The 15,158-nt window shown below is 40.4% G+C and overlaps 1 non-coding gene across 1 annotated transcript; it reads left to right on the top strand.

Annotated features, from left to right (window-relative positions):
* Window positions 1–6,088: 6,088 nt before the first annotated feature.
* LOC139183374 (small nucleolar RNA U85) lies at window positions 6,089–6,325 on the top strand. The gene has a single exon (XR_011566967.1). It is a non-coding gene; the product is annotated as a small nucleolar RNA U85 (small nucleolar RNA).
* Window positions 6,326–15,158: the final 8,833 nt, after the last annotated feature.

Raw genomic sequence — 15,158 nt, 5'->3', positions numbered from 1 at the left:
CATTCGTCATTCAGATCAGATCAGATCAGATCAGTTGCTCAGTCATGTCCGACTCTTTGCGACCCCATGAATCGCAGCACGCCAGGCCTCCCTGTCCATCACCAACTCCCGGAGTTCACTGAGACTCACGTCCATCAAGTCAGTGATGCCATCCAGCCATTAGGAAAATGCAAATCAAAGCCACAGTGAGATACTACATTACACCCACTAGGGTGGGTGTAATTTAAAAACAAACACACACAATAACAAATGCTGGTGAGCATGTGGAGAACTTAGAACACTCATATGCTCTGGGGGGAGGTAAAGTGATGCAGCTACTGTGGAAAATATTTTAGTATTTCCTCAAAAAGTTAAAAATACCATATGATCCAGAAATTCTACTCCTAGACCTATATTCTGACATACTAAATATATATTAAAATACTTGTACATAAATATTCATAGCACCACTATTCACAATAACCAAAAGATGATAACAGCCCAAATGTCCTCAACTGATGGACAGATAAAGAAAATGTGGTATGTCTAAACAATGGAATATTATTCAGCCATAAAAAGAGATGAAATACTGATATATGCTACAATGTGGACGGGCATCAGAATGTTATGCTGTGTGAAAGAAGCCAGATACCAAAGTTCACACATATTGTGATTCCATTTATAGTAAATATTCAGAATAGATAAATCTATAGTGATGGAAAACAGATTAGTCATTGCAGGGGCTAGAGGGAGGGGAAAATGAGGAGTAACTTTTCAATGGTAAGGGGATTCCTTTCAGGGTGGTGGAAATGTTGTGGAATAAAAGAGAGATGGTGGTTTTATGACATGTGAATACACTAAACACCAGTGAATTTCACACTTTAAAATGATTTATTTCACCATTTCCTTCTCCAGAGGATCTTCCTGACTCAGAGATCAAACCCAGGTCTACCGCACTGTCGGCAGACACTTTACCGTCTGAGCCACCAGGGAAGCCCTTCATATTATGTGAATTGTACCTAAATAACAACAACAAAAAAAGAGTTGCTATAGTGTGCCTCCTTTCATGGAAGACACAAGAAGAGGTAACAAAATATACATGTATTTGTTCATTTGTGCAAAAGAAACATAAGAAGAATTAAACCTAATGAGACTGTTTACTGAGGCATGAGGTAGGAGTCCAGTGGAAAGAGTGAGGAAGTGGGACTGGGATAGCAGGGGTGGGGGAGGGACATTTACCTGCTATTCTTTTTATGAATGGCTCTCACGCTTAGAACCAAAATACCCCCCAAATAAATAATTAAAATCAACCAGAATGTGGGGGGGAGCCCAAATTAGAATACAAAGAGTAACAAATAGATGCAATTGTATTATGAACAAATATCATGACCATATGAAAGAAGTTGGGGAAAAATTAACTAAATTTGAAAAACAATATTTTGACCATATGATGTCAGATTAAAGACACAACTGTGCACAAATATTAGACTCTAATTAGTAAAAAATTTTCCCTCAGTGGTATGGGTCAGGGGGCTTCCCCGGAAGCCCAGATAGTAAAGAATCTGCCTGCAATGCAAGAGGCTCAGATTCAATCTGTGGGTTGGGAATATCCCTGGAAGGAGGGCATGGCAACCCACTCCAGTATTCTTGTTGGGAGAATTCTATGGACAGAGGAGCCTGGCAGGCTGCAGTCCATGGGGTCACAAAGAGTCAGACAGGACTGAACGACTAACACATACAATGGGTCAGGAATTATGAGACCATGTGTATACTAGGACCAGACAAATAATTAATGGGCTTCTTGAAGAAATGATTGATTCCAAGGAAAATATAAGTTGAGCCTGGAGCATCTTATGGTGTCCAAAGGCCAGGAAGTACTAAAAACTTATGAGGTATGTAAATATGATACAGGAAACAGTTTGAAGGAACTCCTGATAAGATTATGGCCTTCAGGGGCAGGATACGAACAGCCCATGGTATTCAAGCAGGAAATCCAGGTGAACAAATGGTCCATTCTTACTCCCTTTCTGCCTTCCAAGCTCATGCCAGGGCCTCCCATTGGCTGCACCCAACCCAGAAGCTAAAAGTCAAGGGAGCCCAGTGATGAGGTTTGAACATATCCAGCTCTGGGACCAAGAGCAAAGTGGAGAAGTTTGGAGAATGGGAGGAAAAAAGGAAAAGTATCTAACTCAAGATCAGCTAGTCTATCCCTTTCATTTTAGAGATAAGAAAAATAAGCCTCAATGAGGGAAAAGATTTATCCAAGGTCACAATAAAGACAGTGTCATAGAGCCCAAATTCCTTTAGTCAGCATTCTGGAAGACCTAGGTTCTAGTTTTGACTTGGCCACTGCACTGAACTGCAGTTTCCATACCTATGAATACATGAGGTGGACTAAAGCAATGGCCTTCAAGCTGGGCTACACATACCCCTGAGCACACATGAGAGTTTCCAGGAGGTAAAGGGTCATGGATAGTTTTAAGTGAATCATTCTCCAGACTCAGTTTCCTGATGTATATTCTCTCCTAAAATTATCTGCTTCTCCTTTCATAACTTCTTACTTGACAGAAGAAAACTCTTCACACCCATCTCAAATATTACTATGGTGCATTACTCCAGAATGTGAAAATCTGGGGTCACCAAATGTAGGAAAGTTTTGAAAATACATAGCTTTTGAGGCAGATTCCTATGACAGCAAACCAGAGAGGTTCAATTAAGACACACTGAAGGGGCAGCCCTTACTTTTGGCAAATGTAAGCCCTTACTGCACATGGTCTTTCCAAGAAGGGTTTGAATCTCGTAAATGAATGTTTCACATTTGAAACATAAGGTTGAAAGTAGATCTTTGTCCACTAAAGAGGAAAGAAGATTCTAGTCTGACTCAGATGATGAGAAACTTGAGATCTTCCAGGAACTGGTCTTGCCACATACTGGACTGACTGGCTCAGCCACATGTAATAATAGCAATTGCATAAAAATATGCAATTACCTCTGCCTCTTGCACACGTCATCTTGCACACGTCTTATTCCTGTATGGAGCTCTTGTGTCTTACAGAAAAACCAGTTCACGGTGAGCTAGATGAAGATAGGATCTTCTAAGACCACGTCATTTCCTTTAAACCCTGCCTAAATTTGGACAGATTCCCTGGAGAAGGGCATGGCAATCCACTCCAGTAGTCTTGCTTGGAGAATCCCATGGACAGAGGCACCTGGTGGGTTACAGTCCATGGGGTCACATAGAGTTGGAGCACGCAAATATAGAGCATGCAAACTTGGACATAGTAATTGCCACGCAGCGTCAACCTTACAATTTATCTTACTCTGCTGTCTACTTGGCACGGATCAGTGATCTTTTTGATGCCATCGTTAAGGTTAACAATTTCCGGCTTTCTATTAGTTGCTTATTGTGATTCTGTCTCTCTTACATTTCTCCAAATAAACCCTCCAATTCCAGAAAACACTGCTATTGTTAAGTTGATAATGTGCTCAATATAAAAATTCAAATAATTCAGAGTGTATAAAAAGGAAGGACAAGAACATCCTAAGTTCTACTAATCAACAATATCTATTAATGTTTGGTTTTCCAGAATCATTCTATGTCTCGATACACATGCATTTTTTTATTTTTTGGCTGCACTTTTGGCTTGTGAGATCTTAGTTCCTTAGTTTAATGAAAGCGCCAAGTCCTAAAGTCTGGACCACCAAGGAATTCCCCACGCATGAGTATTATTTTTTATAAGCGAGACCACATGATATCAACTGTCTTACTGAACACTGGGCTGTAACATACATGCTGCATATCACACATGCTTTATGTAGGTGCTTGACCCCCTTTGTTGAAGTCTATTTAGATATAGCTTCCAGTTTTCACTTTCAAACAATGCTGTGATGAACACCTTTGGGCATATTTCTTTTCATATCTCTACAAGTTTCTCTTTGCATTAATAGTCTGTGTGTTTTGGATTGTAGACCCCTTTGAGAATCTAGTGAGAGCTATGCATCATCTCCCTTGAAAAATGCACATTCATATACCTAATTTTGACTTTGGTTTTGTGTGTGTGGTGCATAGACTTGTCCTCTGAAGTCCATGCCTGGCCTTGTGAAGGCTCCATGGACCCCAAATTAAGAATACCTGCTGCTGCTGCTGTTGCTGCTAAGTTGCTTCAGTCGTGTCCAACTCTGTGCGACCCCATAGACGGCAGCCCACCAGGCTCCCCTGTCCCTGGGATTCTCCAGGCAAGAATACTGGAGTGGGTTGCCATTTCCTTCTCCAATGCATGAAAGTGAAAAGTGAAAGTGAAGTCGCTCAGTTGTGTCCAACTCTTAGTGACCCCATGGACTGCAGCCTACCAGGCTCCTCCGCCCATGGGATTTTCCAGGCAAGAGTACTGGAGTGGGGTGCCATTGCCTTCTCCTAAGAATATCTACTTAAGGGTTAATTTTATGTGATCTGATTATTTATAATGTCACCAAACCTCCAGAATTGGACACAGACTGGAGAGTAAACCCAGTTAAAAGAGACAGAGGGACATACAAGCACTTTGCACAGTGTGTGATACATTAATATAAATAAATTTAAAAGCTATTAAAAATACACAATTGTGTAAAGTACTGTGCAAAGTACTTGTATGTCCCTCTGTCTCTTTTAACTGGGTTTACTCTCCAGTCTGTGTCCAATTCTGGAGGTTTGGTGACATTATAAATAATCAGATCACATAAATTTCCATTGACTTCCATATAGACTGAAGGGATTTTGAGCACAAAACAATGCATTCCACCTTATTTTGTAGGCTTTAAAAAGTTTCATAAATAATAATGTTTCGAAGGGGGAAATGATTCCTTTATTTAACAAATAGATATTGAGTAGCAGTCATGCACCAAGCCTGGTGCTAGGAGCTAGGAATACAAACATGAATAAGACTCCATCTCTGCCTTTAAGAAATGCACTGTCTAGATGGGAGACAGACACATAGATAAGCCATTGTCAGGCAGGGAGCGATTATATTCTGTATATGCGTACATGCTCAGTTGTGTCATACTCTTTGCAACTCCATCACTGTAGCCCACTAGGCTCCTCTGTCCAGGGGATTTCCCAGGCAAGAATACTGGAGTGGGTAGCCATTTCCTTCTACAGGGGATCTCCCTGATCCAAGGATCAAACCTGCATCTCCTGCATTGCAGGCAGATTCTTTACCACTGAGCCACTGGGGATAGGCCCATTGTATATATACAAAAGTGTGAGATAGCACAGACCCAGGGAATTTTGGGGGTCAGTGTTCAGAGGGTCTTGTTAGAGAAAAGATTCATCCTTTCTGAAGTGTATTAGCAAACCTGATCCCTTTCCATGGCCCATTCTCCATCCCCACCCCTCTGAATCTTTTTCCCTTCTTTCTACCCAATATTTATTTCCCTTTTCAGGGAGGCTCAATACTAATCTGAAACTCAGGGAGCTCCAGGATGGCTGAAATGAATCTAGGAAGCTAAACAATACAAGAAATACTCAGTCACATCCAGGCTTCGATGATAACATCCACTTCTCCAAATCTGCAAACATAGATGTCCGAGTGATTAAACCACACTCCACAGATGAAAAGTGGGAGAAACCCCAGGTCAAGTTTATACCTATAGATAAGTTAATTGCTTGCAGTCCAGTAGAGTGTGTACATTGTAAACACAAAGCAACAGGCTACCTAAGAGGCTTATTTTTGTAATTTTCTCCGTACATTATATCTCTCAGCTCAGACTTAACAGTTCAGTACTCTTAGAAATAAACTATTTCGTTTATCTTCTCCACAGCCCAGGGATCTTTTCAACAGCCTGATTTTCTTTTGAGATAGGTGAAGTTTACCTGTCTGCTGGCTTTCATACCATTTTAGTTCTCTATCTGTGTCCATTCCCCTTGTTTTCCCCCATGTCTGTATTTTCCCTTTTTCCTCGCTGACTACCATCTCTTTCTCTAGGCGTCTCACATGTGGATTGCCGCTCACTGGCAAGTCCTTCAAGGTCTCCATATTTGCAGCCATCTCCAGTCCCTGCCTACTTGTCCCCTTGATTCAGGCTGGAGTTCCTAGGACCCAATGGGAGGCCATCCCTTGTAAGGTCTTCCCCTACATTTGGGAAGTAGGAGAAAGAAGATAAGAGTAACTGTTTTCATACAGAGCAATGTGTGTTCACTGTAAGGGCAGACCGACAATATTCTTCCTACTTGTGGGCTGCCTCTCTTCAATGGAGGCTGTTCTTCCCGTTGCCAGAGAGAACATGGGGTAACGAGTAAGAGAGTAGGGATAGGGAAAAAAAAAAAAAGAGTAACTGTTTTCCTTAATGTTGTATTTCTTAAGGACAGTGCTCATAAAAATATTGACGTTATATTGACTTTCCCTAGGGTTTTGGTGTATGATTGTTCTCAGGATAAAGATTTATTTGTTAAAAAAAAAAGTGTTTAATTCAAAATGAAAGTGTATGATGATGCACAAAATATGCGTCTCATACATTTATTATTTACAAGTATGAGTCATAGGCATCAGAAACGAAGCATTTAAGCCTATTGAGAACAGAGATAAGTGGTATTTAAACAGCACAAAGGAGGAGACTGTCAGCATCTGAAAACATCCCTGTCAATCCTCTAAGGTTGCTGCTGCTGCTGCTAAGTTGCTTCAGTCATGTCCGACTCTGTGCAACCCCATAGACGGCAGCCCACCAGGCTTCCCTGTCCCTGGGATTCTCCAGGCAAGAACACTGGAGTGGGTTGCCATTTCCTTCTCCAATGCATGAAAGTGAAAAGTGAAAGTGAAGTCGCTCAGTCATGTCCAACTCTTAGTGACCCCATGGACTGCGGCCCACCAGGCTCCTCCATCCATGGGATTTTCCAGGCAAGAGTGCTGGAGTGGGGTGCCATTGCCTTCTCCACCTCTAAGGTTAGTGATGGTCTTTTTCTTCCATAATTTCACGGTAAAAAGAGAACTATTTAAAACTCTACAATATTTCTTGCCCACTCAATTCTGACAAAAAAAGCTTTATATGCTAGTGTCTAATGTTACTTAATTTTGTTTCTGATGCAAAATATAACTTACTTCCCTTAACTGTTTGTATTTTGCTGATGTGGAAACACATTGTGTTGTTTGTTTCCAAATCTGGTTCATCTCTACAGTCAGGGATCCTTTTAAGATTTGAATAGCACCTTACGTTTTGCTTTCATAATTTGTATAAAGTCTCTGTTTTCTTATCAGTAAAAAGGGGATCACAGTAGAGTTGTCATGGGTCACAGGGTTATAATGAGTTTAAATGGGTTAATACATATAACGACAGCAACAAGTATCATTATGCAAATATTTGCCATGTGCCAGGCAGACTTAAAGTGCTGTATATGTAATATGTCATTTACTCCTCCTTAAAACTCTGTGTGGCAATTACTGTTATCATCACCTCCCTATTTTTCATTTTTGTTTTTCAACATATGAGGAAATGGAGAGCACTGAGCATCTGAGTGATGTTCCCAGGCTGCAAGGTGGCAAATGGCAAAGCTGGGATTAAAACACAGACACGGATTTCCTAGCCTGCACTCTGACTCACTGTGCTGTACTACCTTTCATGGAAAACAGTGCCCAAGAGAATGAAGCTGAAGCAGGCAGGAATTTTTATAAAAATTGAAAACTTTGATGTAGAGCAAATGAGTACTTTTGTTACTGATGCTCACTGTAGCCTGGCTAAGGAATCTCTAATACATCATAACTGCTATTTTAGTAAATTTTTTGGGTCCTTTGCGTCCTCATTTTCCTGAATGCTTTTAAACATCTGACTTTAGGTTAAAGGCACTTTAATGGAAAGAACATGAGATTTTTCAATCAGAAAGGGTTTGACTCCTTACCAACTGTGTAATCTTGAGCTAGTTACATGTTTGTCTGAACCCCTGTTTTAATATCTGTAAAGATGACAATAACACCTGCTTCAGCTTCTACTACAGGAGACCTAAAGGATTAAACATTCAAGCACAGAGGAGGTCAGGAAACTAATAAGACTATGAATACAGAATACAATACACTGAGCAGGATTAAGAACAGTGCCTTCATCACCTCCTTGGCTCAGAGATGTGTCAATTCTTGATGAGGATGGAAATTAATATCAACATCTCACTGAATTTCACAATTTTGTTGCTTAAATACTTATGTTTAAATTCTTCTCTGTATAAAATTGTATATTATTCTCATTCCATAATCCATGTAACAATTCTTTTTTTTAAAAAATTTTATTGAAGTATACTTTTGTTACAATGTTAGGTTAGTTTCAGGGATATAGCAAAGCGAATCAGTTATACATATAATAATTCTTAGTGGATCTTTGTTACTTTATTGTCTGAACGTAAAGAACTTTTTAAGGTATGCTATACATATTTCTAGTTTGCGATTTTAGTAAAAATTCTGGTGAGCAAATGACACAACCAAACAATTCATAGGATAGAATATACAATTAGTTAGCCAGGATATGAGAGAGAGCTAAGCCTCTCTAGAAATAAAAAAAAAATACAAAACAAAAAACATAGATCATGTTTTACATATAAAATTGTTCTGTGCTGCTAAGGGTCATAATCATTGTTGAATATGGATAAAAATTTGTAAACTGGATAAAAGCCTGTTGGACAGCTTTTGTAATATGTAACAAAAATCTTAAATATGTTCATATGTTTTAAGATAATTTCAGTTTCTAGAATCTAGCTTCAAGAAATGACATGAAGTACAGAGAAAACTTTTAGTATTAGGTGTTCATTATGGCATTATTTATAAGATGAAGTTCAATCACTCAGTCATGTCCAACTCTTTGTAACCCCAGGGACTGTAGCATGCCAGGCTTCCCTGTCTATCACCAATTCCTGGAGCTTGCTCTAACTCATGTTCATTGAGTCTGTGATGCCATCCAACTATCTGATCATCTGTCTTCCCCTTCCCCTCCTGGCTTCAATCTTTCCCAGCATCAGGGTCTTTTCAAATGAGTCAGTTCTCCGCATCAGGTGGCACTTCAGCTTCAGCATCTATTCTTCCGATGAATATTCAGGGTTGATTTCCTTCAGGATTGACTGGTTTTGATTTCCTTGCAGTCCAAGGGACTCTCAAGAGTCTTCTCCAACACTACAGTTCAAAAACATCAATTCTTCGGTGCTCAGCTTTCTTTATAGTCCCACTCTTACATCCATACATGACTACTGGAAAAACCATAGCTTTGACTAGATGGACCTTTGTTGGCAAAGTAATGTCTTTGCTTTTTAATATGCTGTTGAAGTTGGTCATTGCTTTTCTTCTAAGAAGCAAGCATCTTTTAATTTCATGGCTGCAGTCACCATCTGCAGTGAGTTTGGAGCCCAAGAAAATAAAGTCACTGTTTCCATTGTTTCCCCATCTACTTGCCATGAAGTAATGGGACCGGATGCCATGGTCTTTGTTTTCTGAATGGAGAAGTAGTTGAAAACTAGTTGAAAGAAGAAGTAGTTGTAAACAACCTAAATGCCAGACAATCTGGGAATAGGAGGAAACAAGATGTTCTCCACATAACAGATTACTTACGTAAAGTTATGATTATACGGGCTTCTCTGGTGGCTCAGACTTAAGGAATCTGCCTGCAATGCAGGAGACCTGGGTTTGTTCCCTTGGTCGGGAAGATCTCCTGGAGAAGGGAATGGCTACCCACTCCAGTATTCTAGCCTGGAGAATTCCATGGACAGAGGAATCTGGTGGGCTACAGTCCACAGGGTTGAAAAGAGTCAGATATGACTGAGTGACTCACACACACATGCTTATAAGTAATTTATAATGACATCAGAAATACAAGGAATAATGAGTGAAAGGCAGGGTACATTTTTATATGTACTGTGATTATAACTAAGTAAAAAAGTTGTATAGATATAAATATTTGGAATTAAATATTCCAGAATGTAATAATAGTTACTTGAGAGGTGGTGACTGTAGGTGATTTGTTTTCCTGCTTTGAACTTGTCTATATTAAAATTTTTTCACAATGAATGTATGTTGCTTTACAATATTAAAACACAAAACAAACGCTGTATGAGTAAGGATTTTGTTGCTAGGGTGGATCTGATCCAGGACTAGGCTTTGACAAGGCAGACTCCTGGTAGATATGATCCATATGATGCTGCTCCACAGCATCTGTGTGGGATTTAAATATTCTGCTACAATGAACTGGACAGTACTGATTACTACCTAGCAGGAAGCTATTGTAGAAAATTTAAATTTTACAATCTTATGTAAGAAATGAGAAGGTACATCGTGAAAGGAGTGTTTTTACATTGCCAAAGAATTCACAAGTTTCCTTAACATGGAAATCCCATGGACAGAGGAGCTATAAGCCATGGGGTTGCAAAGAGTCGGACATGACTGAGCATGCTCACACACTTAACTTGCTAGCTTTCTTATGCATCATATAGCATGCAACTTCTCAGGAATATTTTCTTTTTTGTGTGACATAAGATACATTTGTAGGTACTGGTACCTTTATCAGAAGCAGACCAAGAAAGAAGAACAAACTTTAATTCAGTCTTTTTTTTTTTTTAAAGTTTTCTCCTTTTATTGGGAGGTGATGAGTAGGGTCCTGTTTTACACAAGTGGTCCTGACATAATTATTAATCTGCTGTGTCCTTTTTTTCTCTCCAAATTGCTCTGGTCCATACCATAAGGTATATGGTCACTCCAGCAATCTTGGATGTGGGGAGGAGGTAGGGAAGAATGGCAATGTCTGGATGCTGATGCTTGGAGTGGAGGGGTGTGGGGGAAGGGGCAGATGGTTCCTGGAGCCAGAAGCAGTACTCAAAGGGACAGAAAGAAGCCCAGTTGCCAATAAACACGGGCTGTATTACTTAGTCTAACTAGTCATATATCTGTTACTTGATACTGATTCTGACAGCATTACTTCTACCTGAAGGCAGAACGGAAAATCTGTCTAGTTGATTTAAGATAGCAAAGATATGTGCCTTAGAATTTTTTCCCATCACCCCACACTGGTGCCTAGCATTTCCACCATTAGAGCTGTGATGAAATGTTATCAAAATAATTCAAATTTTCATCTGGAGAGAACAGCACGGAGGACTGTGAAAGCAGTAGAGGTAAGGGGTTAGAGATTCCCGAGCAACTCTGCTCTTCCCAGCTGAATGACCCTGGGCAAACAGTGCAGTCGCTCTGAGTCTCTCCAGGGTAGAAGGGGGAAATAAAACCTGCCCTGCCTATCTCTGGGGGTAACAGTGTGAACCAAAGGGTGACCATACATGAAAATGCTCTGTTAATACAAAAGCACTCTGCAAATATCAGAGACCCTTAGTATTATGAAGTTATTCAAATAAGGTAACACGTGAGTTTGAGCTAATAGCACAGCTGTGGAATGCAGTGAGCATATTTGTGGGAAAAGACACAATTCGGTAAATTTTGCTGGGTGGTTAGAAGGAGGAGAGAGAGAACTGAAGCAGGCTGGCTGATCGTTGGAACCATCTGGAGAATATTTTAGAAACAAAATGAAACAGCAATAGATTAGCAGGCTCTATCTCAAGACCTCCTGAGGTTCAGTTGACCAGACTCATCACCCTGAGTAGGTAGTTAAGGAGGCTGCAGTGTGGAAGCCGCGAAGCATGGTGCAAAACAGGCCAGACAGTGGGGAAGAAGACAACAGAACCTTGCTGCTTTGACAAGCTTTTTCAGAGCTAGCCTTGCTAGGACATTAAGGACTAAAACGAATTTCTGAAATTTTTGGTTACTGTCCCTCCCAACCCATCCCCTCCAATTCTAGAACATATACTCCATGTGGGTGGGGATTTTTGTCTCTTTGCCTCATTACTGAATCTCAAGCACTTAGAACATTTCCTGGCACATTGTACTAGGATAATAAAAATTGCATAAATGAATATCATTTGTCTGTGTCAACTGTTTTCCCCACCCATGTCTGTAATTTAAAGTTGGCTAAGTTTTGTTATTGCAATTTGGAAGCTACTAGAGGCAAGGGTTGACAGACTGAGTTTAGGTGAGGGCCTTGATCTGGATCATGAAATGATAGCTCTCACTGGGGTAACAGCTGTTTCCACCACCCACCTTAACTCTTTGTTGGTGCCTGGTTACATTCTGTTGTCTTATCCTATTTGTACTCTTCAAATACTATGATTATCCTACCCCAAACAGAATTCTTTTACGAGCTGTTTTTAATTGGTTATATCTAGAAATAACATGGAAACAGGAGTGTGATCTTTTAATTTTCACTGCGGTTTGCTTCTATCCTTTACTGTTATTTTTAAACTTTTTTCTTATATTGGAATATAACCAATTAGCGATGTTGAGATGGTTTCTGGTGGACAGCAAAAGGACTCAGCCATCCCTACACATGTATCCACTCTCCCCCAAGCTCCCTTCCCACCCGGCTGCCACGTGACACTGAGCGGAGCTCCACTGGACAGAGCACTGCACAGCACTTCTTGTTTACTCATTTTAAATTTTGCTGCTGTCGTTCAGACAGTGCTATATGATATGATTTAAATCGTGCAGTTTTTGTTATTGTTAACTTTACTGATAGGCTTAAGCTTTTTGGATGAGAAGTGATTCAGATTTTATTTTGTGCACCTTACCTTCTCTTTATTTTATAGCCTCCCACTGGATGTGTAAAATGCCCATTACAGATTAAGATGAATGGGACTTGTTAGTTCAAGAAATGTTTGTTGACCTCCTACACTGTGTAGGTACCATGTTAAGAGCTGAGGACATGAAGGTAAATAAAACAAATATTAACTCGTATGACACCATGTATTTCATGGTGATATATATATATTATAGGTGTAAAGTCAGATACACACACAAATGCATACATACATAAACAATCCCCCAGAATGGTTTTAAGGCAACCAACAGAATACCCAATTTAAAGTTTCTTAAACAGTGAGCACATTTATTATCTCACAAACCAAGAATTTGGGGGGTAGGAGTCTTCACTGTTGCTTAATACACAGCCTTCATGATATCATAGCATTGGTCCTCTTTTCTGGACTTTTTTGGCTTGTCTTTCGTGTTCCCAAGGTGACAAGTGAACAACCGTCACACAGTTAAAAAATTGTAAGAATATTGTAAACTGATTTTGCCTGAGAAATACAATAATATATTGCCTGCAAAGGAGTAAAGGGGGGAATCGTGTGCTAGGCTTGTTAACAGGGCATGACTTTATGGTATTAACTTATTGTTTAGATAAATATATAAAAGTAATACATGTTAAAAATGTAAGCAGCAACAGCTAACCACTGCTTAATCTGAAGTGTCTCCTTCTCACATGTCTTATGAATTTACAAGCAAAGCGTTATTTCTCTGAAAGTCTGATACCTTCACTACAAATTTACATAGAGCCTTAATATCTAGTTTGCTTGTGGTTTTGGCCTGGGCCTTCTAGCCTGGAGAGGCAGAAGCAAGGGTTAACTTGTCTCCACTTTACTTGGAACGCACACTGAAGTTGGTGAAGGTGAGGAAACAACGGAAGTGGGGTAAGAAAGATGCAAAGCAATGTGATGTGATGTGTCACTGCTCTGGCCACATTTCACAACAGGCCTGGCAGAGACACAGCAGGTGAGCAGCAGATATGTCTGGAAGGCTGCAAGAAGCAATCACACTTCAGAGTGGTCCACTACACGGAGCAAGGGGAGAGGGCACTGTTCTGTTCACACGCCTCCTGGCTCTCACTTTCCATTGGCCGAATTTCACCTCACAGTGGGACTGTGCATGTGTGCATGCTAATTTTCTTTAGTTGTGTCTGACTCTGTGCAACCCTATGGACTGTGGCCCACCAGGCTCCTCTGTCCGTGGGATTCTCCAGGCAAGAATAATGGAGTGGGTTGCCATGCCCTCCTCTGGGGGATCTTCCCGAGCCAGGAATCAAACCCGTGTCTCTTATGTTCTCCTGCATTGGTAGGCAGGCTCTTTACCACTAGCGCCACCTGGGAAGCCCCCATACTAGGGGTAACTCTCCGTATTTTCAGCCCTTGGCAGCCACTCAAGAAGAAAATTCCTCTGTGTAACAGTCTGGCATTTCAAGTGATGACTTGATATCAATAGGATTCAGTGTCTGGGAAGCAAGAGCTATGCAGGCCCAAGGTTTCATTGAACCCCAGCCATCTCAGGGAGTTCAGTGAAGGCAATGGTCGTGGTCAAGGTGCAATAGAGGTGTTGAGTTTATCTTCAAAGAAAAGAGACAGTAAAGGAAATCTGAGAAGGTGCACAAAGATTGCATCTAATACACTTGCTTTACAAAATGGAAATGTTCCCAAAACAAAAAATTTGCAAAATTAGAATCATATACACATTGTTCTGATACTCGTTTTGTTAAAAAAAAGATAGCCATTTTCCCTTTCAGGATTTTGAGATCAAACGCATTCTTTTAAGTAGATGCCTAAGTTCCAGAGAGTGGATATGTCAAGACTGATTTTGCCATTTCCTTATTTCCTTTGGACGGACATTCAAGCTGTCCCGGTTTTCCACATTACAGTAATTCCCCTTAAGGAACATGTACAGTCTTTCTGGAGGACAAGTCTAAAGTGCTAAAAATAATTTGAAAAGAAAGATCTTATTTGAAATCAGTCTCCACACTTGTCTGGAGCTTTACTGATCTGATCCTTGTGGCTGCATTATTTATGTTCCATTGCATTTTGCACAGGGCTTTGCTGTCCTGGGCTTATGTCCCTGACCGAAATCTGCTGGCTTTTCAAATGGAGGTCTGCAACACTGACAAGGCACAATTCTCTCCAGGAGACTCCTTGCCCTGAGTGGAGATCACTTTCCATTTTTGCATATGCCCGAAGCCTTTCCATTTGAGTTACCTTGTCAGTGAATAAGTGTCTTGAATAAATACAAAAATGAAATTCTATGTATTCTGACTTTGCCCAGCTTGGGTTTCCCTACCTCTGTAATTTAGGCAGATAGAACTAGTCAGGCAGTGGCCTAGGGGTGCAAACTTGAGCAGGATCCTGTGCATTTCCTGACACTGGTCGGGCACGGAGGTGGGGGGGTTGAAGTGTTCATTAATGAGAAAAGCATCACCTCATGGGAAATTTTACATATCCTACATCAAAAATTACCTCTATGTTTTAGAGGAAAACTCTTTTACCTTATGGTTGGTTTTTTTCCCCTTAATCTTGTTGATGCTTTGACATCTTGACAGGTTTG

This window comes from Bos indicus, chromosome 5 (assembly GCF_029378745.1).
Source record: "Bos indicus isolate NIAB-ARS_2022 breed Sahiwal x Tharparkar chromosome 5, NIAB-ARS_B.indTharparkar_mat_pri_1.0, whole genome shotgun sequence".
Classification (NCBI taxonomy): domain Eukaryota; kingdom Metazoa; phylum Chordata; class Mammalia; order Artiodactyla; family Bovidae; genus Bos; species Bos indicus.
Note: the sequence above shows the minus strand (reverse complement) of the source record. Positions and strands in the feature narration are given on the sequence as shown.